Source organism: Galeopterus variegatus, unplaced genomic scaffold (assembly GCF_000696425.1).
Source record: "Galeopterus variegatus unplaced genomic scaffold, G_variegatus-3.0.2 Scaffold2848, whole genome shotgun sequence".
In the NCBI taxonomy this organism is placed as follows: domain Eukaryota; kingdom Metazoa; phylum Chordata; class Mammalia; order Dermoptera; family Cynocephalidae; genus Galeopterus; species Galeopterus variegatus.
The window spans coordinates 53,882-62,947 of record NW_007728959.1 but is presented as its reverse complement, the minus strand read 5'-3'; the positions used below and the strand labels follow the sequence as shown (position 1 = coordinate 62,947).

General features: G+C 44.5%; 1 pseudogene; it reads right to left on the bottom strand.

The window, feature by feature from the left end:
* The window catches only part of LOC103599093, a 7,037-nt pseudogene extending 3,490 nt beyond the window's left edge, over positions 1–3,547 (bottom strand).
* Positions 3,548–9,066: the final 5,519 nt, after the last annotated feature.

Sequence of the window (9,066 nt, the reverse complement as noted above, 5' to 3'; positions counted from 1 at the left end):
CTCCTGATAGATTTTCTGGATGCAATTGCTGGCTGTTGGAGGAAGGGGAGACAGTCCCCAGGCCTTAGTGCTGTAAAGCGCCTCTTCTCTGTCCTCATCCTACGCACCCAGCCCCCAACATCCCCAAGTCCCCAAAGGACTTCTATCCCAAGATCTGGGGATCAGCCCAGCCCAGCCCCAGCTTCCTGCAAAATTTGTCGGTCAGGACCATGAGGAAGCCATAGCCTTTGCATGTGGCCTCAGTTCTCCCCTGTGCTGTGGACAAGGAGAAACTGGGTGACCATTGTGTCCCTGCCACACAGCACCACCGGATCGCTGGCCCTCACCATACTGGAAGATGTAGTCCCAGGCCTCAAAGTGCTCCTTCCATGCCTTGCTGCAAGTCCAGCGGGACAGGCTCCTGGGCATGAGCGTGAGCTGTACGGTGGATCTGAGCATGGCCCTCAGGGCGTGGATGAAGTTCAGGCTGGCAGAGCTTGGATTATGGCCAAAGAGGCCCATCCGCTGTCCAAAAAGAGCTAAGTGGCTGGCTGCGGGGAAATGGCACAGCTGAGACACAGGCAGTCCCGGGCCTTACGGCTGCCACCCGCCAGCCCTCCCTGCCCCATTCCAGGCCTACTCCAGAGACACTGAGGCCGGGACCTTCCCACATGACCCCACACCTTCTACGGTGTAGTAGAAGATACTGGGCTGGATGTCCAGGGTCAGGCTTCTCCGGGCATTCTGTTGCACCTTCTTCTTCAGGGCCATTGAGAAGTCCCTTGCCACCACATCCAGCATGGGGATGTACTTTTGGACGGCTTGTGGTGACAGCACATCTGGGTTCACCCGCAGTCGGTTGGAGCGCCATTCTGGCCCATTCCTATAGAGCACAGCTTGAGAGGCAGCCCGAGCAAGCAGCTGGCCCCAAACCTGTACCCCACCTTCCTTGTCCACAAGGGGAATGTTCCCTGGGGGGCGGTCTCTTCTGCAAGGCACGAGGTTGACCCTCCTGTGAAGCTTTGCCCACTTCACCCACACCTGACCCAGACGGGGAGGCCCTGGCTGGCCTCTCATCTCCCTGCCCTTCCTTTCCTGATCTTCTGCCCCGTGTCAGCAACACCTGCCTGTCTCTGTGACGTGTCCCCATCTCCTGTAGGGCAGGGACCAACCGCATCTCTCAAAATATCCTCAAAGCACCGCCCAGAGCACATGGAGCTCCCTGGATGTGCTCCAGTGAATGGAGGGCAGGGATTTCCACCCTCAGCCACTTTATGCAAAAATCCCTTCTTTATCTATGGCTAGCATCCAGCAAATATTGTTCATGATCACAGGCCCATGTACTTTCACCGAATGTGCCCATTCAGGNTATGGCTAGCGTCCAGCAAATATTGTTCATGATCACAGGCCCATGTACTTTCACCGAATGTGCCCATTCAGGACGTCCAAACGCAGGTTGCACAAATACAGACAAAACAGTCAGGCCGGTTAGCTCAGCTGGTTAGAGGGCAGCCTTATAACACCAAGGTCACAGGTTCAGATCCCCATACTGGCCAGCACCAAAAACACAAGAACAAACAAAAAAACAAACAAAACAGCCATGCAAATATTTAAAATTAGACACAAAGAGACGCGTGCAAACACATGCGCATGCATACACACACGCACACGCGTGCACACAAGTATACCCCTTCCTTCAGATGTACCGGTCCAACCTTCCCCAGACCTGCCCTCTGGGTTGGGTTTCCTTCCAGGTCTCCTCAGTTAAGAGGCTCCAATCACACATGCCCATTTCTCTAAACCCCACTGTTCCAAAGAGAATTCGCTTCCTGACGGGAGGTGGGGCAGCCGGGAACACTCTGACCTTCCTCCTTTCGCCTTCCTCCCGCCCTAATTTCCACCTTTTTGCAGATGATGGATTCGAGGCCACATCTTCTGCCTGCCTTCCTGACCAGGTGTGCCACGCTTTCCACGGGGGATGAAACGTGCCCCAGGGCAACCACCCTACTTTGGCTTCCATTCTGAGAGCAAAAGAGTCCGCGACCACCTTGATCTCCATGGCACTTGTCCCCAGGAGTGTGTCCCCCAAAGCGAGGGACTGCCTTGGCTCCAGGAGCCAAGGGCACCCTGGGGGTTGGGTGCAGCCCTGGGGATGTCAGGCGCTGGCGCACGCTGACTCGGACCTCTGCCAGTGACTCCCCTTCTCAGGGCCTCAGTTTCCTCCCCTGCAGGAAGGAGAGCCACCACCCTACAGAGGGAGCACCTGCCAGGCCTGTGCAGGCCGGCTGCCCCTCACTGCAAGTGCTCATTGTTCATCTGTCGTCTGAGAAGGTGCCCCCTGCATTTCTCTACCCCGGTCTTGCTGCTCCCGGCCGCAGGGCACACATGGCCCCCATGGCAAGGCACTCATCGGGTGCTGGTGGTCACCTGTCTTCACCCCAATAGGCCCCAGGGCGGCTGTGCTTTGGGGTCTCCTTTGTCTCCCCACCCTCTTTCCTCCTCATGCAGACTCGCCCCTCACAGCAAGAACACGCCACATGTGTGCCCATGATGCTGTCTGTAGGCCAGCCATGGTTCCATATATACATCACTTTTTCTTTGTGTATTCATCAACTGAAGGACACTACGGTTGATTTCGTATCTCAGGTATTCAGAGTAATGCTGCAATGGATGTGGAAGTGAACCTTGGACAGACCGATTTCACTTCATTTGGATATAGTCATATTATTTCTGGATCACGTGTAGTTCTATTTTTAATTTTTTGAGGCACTTCCATTGTGCGTCCATAATGTCTAGGGTGATGTACATGCCACCAACAGGGTGCAAGGGTTCCCTTTCTCCAAATACTTACCAACGCTTGTTATCTTTCCTGTTCACAATAGTCATTCTCACAGGTGTCAAGCAATATCTCAGTATGGTTTTAATTTTCCTACCCCTAATGATTAGTGATGTTGGGCATTCTTTCATATACCTGTTGGCCATTTGTATGTCTTCTTTTGAGAAAAGTCTATTCAGGTCCTTTACCCATTTTTAATCCAGTTATTTGGTTTTTTGCTGCTGTACGGCCAATCTCTCCTGCTGTCCCCTGAAACCTCTCCAACTTTAGTGCCTCTGAGCTCTGTCCTCTCAGTAGGGAGCCACAAAGACCCTTTGTCTCCACCAGCAGAGGCGCAGACCAGCAACCACCATGCTCCCTCCCTGCCTTCCTAGGGTGTAGAGCACAGGCACCTACTAGGAACAGGCAGCACCGTGTGCCTGGCAACGGCTGGGCAGCCCGCAGGGCCTGAAGATTCTGGGCATTCTCAGCCAGTGGCCAGGGAGGGCTTTACCTGAAAATGGGCCCCAGCTCCTGGAAGGTCTGATGCATCTCCAGGTGAAAGTTCTCATAGCTCCGCTCCTTCCAGATCTGCAGCAGCTTCAGATACTTGTTGCCAGGATGCTGGGGAATGGCTTCAAAGGGCAGCACTGCCTTCGGCACTAGAGCGGCTCTGCTGCCCAGTTTCTGTGCCCTGTGCAGGCACAGCCAGGGCCCTGCCACCCACACATCTGCCTTTGCCCTGAAGGCCATCATGATGATCCTTCCACCCCCACTCAGCCCAAATCCTTTTATCCTGTCGGGGGACCTGCACTGGCAGACTGATCACGTCATGGGAGAAAGTGTCCCTGGAGCTGCCAGAGAAACTGGGGCAGGGGTCAGGGCTGGAGGCCCCAGCTGGAGATGGAGGAAGGAGATGTTCAGGTGCCTGGTGCCCGTCTCTGCAGGAGCTGCTGAGAGGAGGGTGCTGAGAGCAGCTGCCAGGTCAGGATTGGGGGCTGAATGGGGTGGAGGGTGCAGGGCAGAGGCCTGTCCCTCCTCCCCTGGGTGAGAGGAGTAAGATGGATGGGCCTTATCTTATCAAGTGTCCGAGATCATTCATCTGCTTCTCGGAAGAAGCAAACAGGCGGAAGGGGGAAGGAATTTGCATTAATCATTTTAACCCACATGTAATTAATTGTTTACTCTTTAACATTTTATTTATTTTTAATAGATAAAAATTGTATACATATTCATTGTGTACAAGGTGATGTTTTGAAATTGGTGTATGTTGTATTATGGCTAAATTGAGCTTAACAGCTTATATATCACTTCACATACTTAGTTTTTTGCGTGTGGTGAGCACACAAAGTCTTCTCTCCTGGGTATTTTCAAGTGCACAGGACACTGTAATTAACTGGAGGCTCCGTGTTGTTCCATAAGCATCTTGAACTCATTCCTCCTGGCTAACTAAAATGTTGTATCTGCTAACCAGCACTTCCCAGACAGCCCCTGCTCCACCCCCTGGTAACCACCACTTTACTCTCTTCTTGTACTAGTTTCACTTTTTTAGAGAGATCTGTGGTACTTGTCTTTCTGTGCCTGGCTTTTGTCATGGAGCATAATGTCCTCCAGTCAGTATGTCATCCATGCGGCTGCAAATGACACAATTTCCTTCTTTTGAGGCTACATCGTATTTCGTTGTGTATATACATCACTTTTTCTTTGTGTATTCATCAACTGAAGGACACTACGGTTGATTTCGTATCTCAGGTATTCAGAGTAATGCTGCAATGGATGTGGAAGTGAACCTTGGACAGACCGATTTCACTTCATTTGGATATAGTCATATTATTTCTGGATCACGTGTAGTTCTATTTTTAATTTTTTGAGGCACTTCCATTGTGCGTCCATAATGTCTAGGGTGATGTACATGCCACCAACAGGGTGCAAGGGTTCCCTTTCTCCAAATACTTACCAACGCTTGTTATCTTTCCTGTTCACAATAGTCATTCTCACAGGTGTCAAGCAATATCTCAGTATGGTTTTAATTTTCCTACCCCTAATGATTAGTGATGTTGGGCATTCTTTCATATACCTGTTGGCCATTTGTATGTCTTCTTTTGAGAAAAGTCTATTGAGGTCCTTTACCCATTTTTAATCCAGTTATTTGGTTTTTTGCTATTGAGTTGTTTGAACTTCTCATGTATTTTGAATATTAAGATGTATGCTTTATCAGATGCATGGATTGCAAATATTTTCTTCCATTCTGTAGGTTATTTCTTCACTCTTTCAATGATTTCCTTGGTTTGCAGAAGCTTTTGAGTTTGAAGTATTTCCATTTGTCTATTTTCATTTGTGTTACCTGTGCTTTTCAGTTAATATCCAAAAAATCATTGCCCCCAACAGTGTGATGGCATTTTTTCTTCATGTTTTCTTGTAGGAGTTTTACAGTTTGAGGTTTTGTGTTTAAGTCTCTAATCCATTTTGAGTTATTTTTAGCATATGAAGTGAGATAATGTCCAATTTCACCCTTTTGCATGTGTATATCCATTTTTCTCACCTCCATTTATTGAAGAGACTTTTTGCCATTGTTTGTTCTTGACACCTTGAAAAAAAAATCAATTGACTGTTGGAGGAAAATGAAGGAGAACACCTGTTAAAGATGGAGGCACTCTTGCTCTCCAGGATTTAGACTGTGTCAGCAGAAATGCAAAAGGACTGGGTCAGCAAAAATTTGCAAAGCTCAACCGCAAACCACAGACTTCCTCTCGAGTTACCTTGGAGACAGGGAGGTATGGGAGGGGTTTACAGCTGGCTAAAACATGTATAAGGCATGCTTTTACCCAATAAAGTTGCTTAGTGTGTGCACTAAGCCCCAGAACTTTGTGTCTGGTCTGTGGTTGACCACCTCCCCAGGCGGCAGCCCCTAGCTCAAGGCGTGCCTTGATCAGCTCACCTTACTGCAGTCTCTTGGCAGGGCTGCATGCAGCCCTGCTCCCTGAGGGACTCCTGGCAGAGGCTACATGTAGTCCTGCCTCCTGAGACCCCCAAGACTGAGAGAAAGGTGCAGACCATAGGTGCATGAATTTATTTCTGGGCTCGCCACTCTGATCCATTGACCTGTGTATCTGTTTTTATGCCAGTACCATGCTGTTTTGGTTCCTATAGTTTTGTGGTGTGTTTTGAACTCAGGTAGTGGATGTCTCCTGTTTGTTCTTTATTGCTCAAAATTGCTTTGGCAATTTGGGATCCTTTGTGGTTCCATAAGAATTTTTAAATTGTTTTTTACTACTTCTGTGAAAAATGTCATTGGACTTTTAATGTGGATTGCATTGGATCTATAGATCACTTTGGGTGATATGAATACTTTAACAACATAAATTCTTCAGATCTATGAACACAGGATATCTGTCCATTTATTTTTGTCCTCTTGAATATATTTCATTAATATGTTATAGTTTTCAGTATATGGTCCTTTCACCACCTTTGTTAAATTTATTACTAATGTAATTTTTTAAATTTTTATTTCAACTTACACACTGTAATTGTACATACTTATGGGGTACAATCTGATATTTTGATACATATATATGTTGTACAGTAATCATACCAGGGTAGTTGATACATCAATCAAAGCATGCATTTATCATTTTCATGTAGCAAAAACATTCAAAAGCCTCTCCTATTATGTAATGTACAAAACTTTACTGATAACTATAATCACCCTACTGTGCAATAAAGCAGCAGAAATTATTCCTCCTATCTAATTGTAATTTTACACATATTGCCCAGCCTTTCCCTATTATCACCAGTCTCTGGTAACCACTGTTTTATTCTTTGCCTCTATAGCAGCAAAATTAAACATATGAGTGATGTCACATGGTATTTGTCTTTCTGTGCCTGGCTTTCTTCTAACATAATGTCCTTCAAGTCCATCCACTTTGCCACAAATGACAGGATTTCATTCTTTTTATTTCTGCATAGTATTCCATTGGGTATATATACCAACTTTCTTTAAGTTCATTCATCTGTTGTTGGACTCTTAGGTTGATTCCATGTCTTGGCTATTGTAGATTGTGCTGCAGTAAACATTGGAGTGCAGATATCTCTTTGACATACTGACTTTGTTTCCTTTGGTTATATACCCAGTAGTGGGATTGCAGGGTCATATGGCAGTGATATTTTTAATTTTTGAGGAGCTTCTGTACTGTTTTCCATAGTAGCTGTGCTAGTTCACACTCCCGCCAGCAGTGCACAGGGCTCCCTTTTCCGCACATCCTTTCCAACACTTGTGTTCTTCTGTCTTTTGGATAACGGCCATTCTTACTGGAGTGAGGTGGTATCTCATTGTTTCGATTTATGTTTCCCTGATGATTAGTGATGTTGAGTATTTTTTCATGTGCCTGTTTGCCATTTGTATGTCTTCTTTTCAGACATGTCTATTAAGATCCTTTACACATTTGTTAATTGGGTTATTTGGTTTTTTCTTGTTGAGTTGCTTAAGTTCCTTATGTACTCTGGATATTAACCCCTTATCAGATGTATAGTTTGAAAATATTTTCTCTCATTCTGTATGTTGTCTGTTCATTCTGTTAATGGTGTCCTTTGATGTACAAAAGCTTTTTGGTCTGACATAATCCCACTAGTCTATTTTTGCTTTTATCGTTTATGCTTTTGAAGTCTTATTTTAAAAAATCCTTGCCCAGCCGCATGTCATGGATTGTTTCCCTATGTCTTTTTCTAATAGTTTCATAGTTTCAGGTTTTACATTTAAATCTTTAATCCATTTTGAGTTGATTTTTGTATATGGTGAGAGGTAGGGGACTAGTTTTATTCTTCTGCGTGTGGATATCCAGTTTTCCCAGCACCATTTACTGAAGCAGATTGCCCAATATGTATTCCTGGCACCTTTGTAAAAGATCATTTGGCTGTAAATGAATGAATTAATTTCTAGAGCTCTCTATTCTGTTCCATTGGTCTGTGTGTCTATTTTTAACCCAGTACCATGCAGTTATGGTTACTACAGTTTTAATAATTTGATGTCAGGTAGTGTGATGTTTCCAGATTTGTTCTTTTTTTTCAGGATTTCTTTTACTACTTGGAGTCTTTGGTTCCATATGAATTTTAGGGTTGTACATTTCATTGAAGCATGTCATTCATATTTTAACAGGAATTGCATTAAATCTTTAGGTCACTTTGGGTAGAATAACAATTTTAACTATATTAATTCTTCCAATCTACGAACATGGAATATCTTTCCATTTATTTATGTCCTCCTCAATTTCTTTCTTCACAGTTTCATGGCGTTTATTGTAGAGGTCTTTCACCTCCTTGGTCAAGTTCATTTCTAGATATTCATTTTTTTTTTTTTGTATATGTCTTAAAAGGAATTGTTTTCTTGATTTCTTTTTTAGGGAGTTCACTATTAGTATGTAGAATGCTACTGACTTTTGTATGTTGATTTTAAATCCCGCAACTACTGAGTTTGTTTATTAGTTCTAACACTTTTATTGGTGGAGTCTTTAGGGTTTTCTATATCATCTACATGCAGGGACACTTTGAATTCCTCCATTTGGATGCCTTTTATTTCTTCCTCTTGTCTAATTGCTCTGGCTAGGACTTCCAGTGCTGTGTTGAACAGAAGCGGTGAAAGTGGGCATCCTTGAATTGTTCTGGTCTAAGAGGTAAAACTTTCAGGTTTTCCCCATTCAGTATGATGCTAGCTGTGGGTTTGTCTTACATGGACTTCACTGTGTCGAGGTACATATGTTCAATACCTCATTTGTTAAGAGTGTCTATCATGAAGGAATATTGAATTTTGCTAAATGCTTTTCCTGCATCAATTGAAATGACCATATGGTTTTTGTTTTTCTCTCTGTTATGTGGTGTATCCTATTTATTGATTTGCATAGGTTAAACCATCCTTGCATACCTGGGATAAATCCCACTTCATCATACTGAATGATCTTATTAATGTGCTGTTGGATTCAGTTTGCTACTATCTTATTGAGAATTTTCTCATCTATGTTTACCACAAATATCGGCCTATAATTTTCTTTTTCTGTTGTGTCCATGTCCTCTTTTAGAATCACAGTAATGCTGGTGATATAAAATCAGTTAGGAAGTGTTCCCTCCTCCTTACTGGAATAATCTGGAGAGAATTGGTGTTAGTTCTTCTTTAAATGTTTGGTAAAAATCAGCAGTGAAACCATCAGGTCCCAGGCTTTGCTTTAATGAAAGACTTATTACTGATTTAGTCCCCTCATTTGTTATGATCTTTTCAGATTTTC